Below are 707 nucleotides of genomic sequence, written 5' to 3' on the forward strand. Positions count from 1 at the left end.
CTCCTTCTGGTTTTGTAAAAGAATCATCCTCTAAGCCTGCTATGTCTCATTATCTTAGCCTATTATCTTTATTTCAGTTGGAAATATTTTTAGTGTATTCATTTATTCCCAAATGAAGGAAAATCTATTGCGATCAATGCGTGCCAAGCCCCCGTGCAATTGAATTGCTCTCAGCCCCATTTTCCCTCCCTTTGTGTTTTGTGACTCTCTTTTGAGTCACAAAGAGATGGCCAGTTATCTATCATACACAGATCCCTGCAAAGTTTCCAGTATCTCACTGACTTTTATCTAGTGTAACTCTGCTGAGCTGATAGGAGGTCTTCCCTTTCCTCTTCCTGGCTCTCTGATTCACAAGTGGAGTGTGTGAAAAGCTGCAAAGCTCAAAAATACACACAAATCCAGATCTCTTCCATTCTCTTTCTCTGCCTACGAGGCTGTAAAGATGAGAAATATACCCAAGATCATTAGTTTCCTTCTTACTTCTTCTGCTGAGTTCTGCTCTGATCGTTTATGAATGCCATGGAGAGAAAGATTAGAGGATGGTATACATAACTCTTCTCAGTGCCTGATGTTTTTTGAGGCAACCAGAATACCCACCTACATTTTTGGTTGGTGTAAATTTTGCGCCTGTGAAAATGATCTTTAGATCATTTTGCATAAGATCATTGGCAAGATGGCAAGGATGGCTCATCCATTGTGCTTTTCTT

Source organism: Propithecus coquereli, unplaced genomic scaffold, assembly GCF_000956105.1.
Source record: "Propithecus coquereli isolate 6110/MARCELLA unplaced genomic scaffold, Pcoq_1.0 Scaffold37, whole genome shotgun sequence".
Lineage (NCBI taxonomy): Eukaryota > Metazoa > Chordata > Mammalia > Primates > Indriidae > Propithecus > Propithecus coquereli.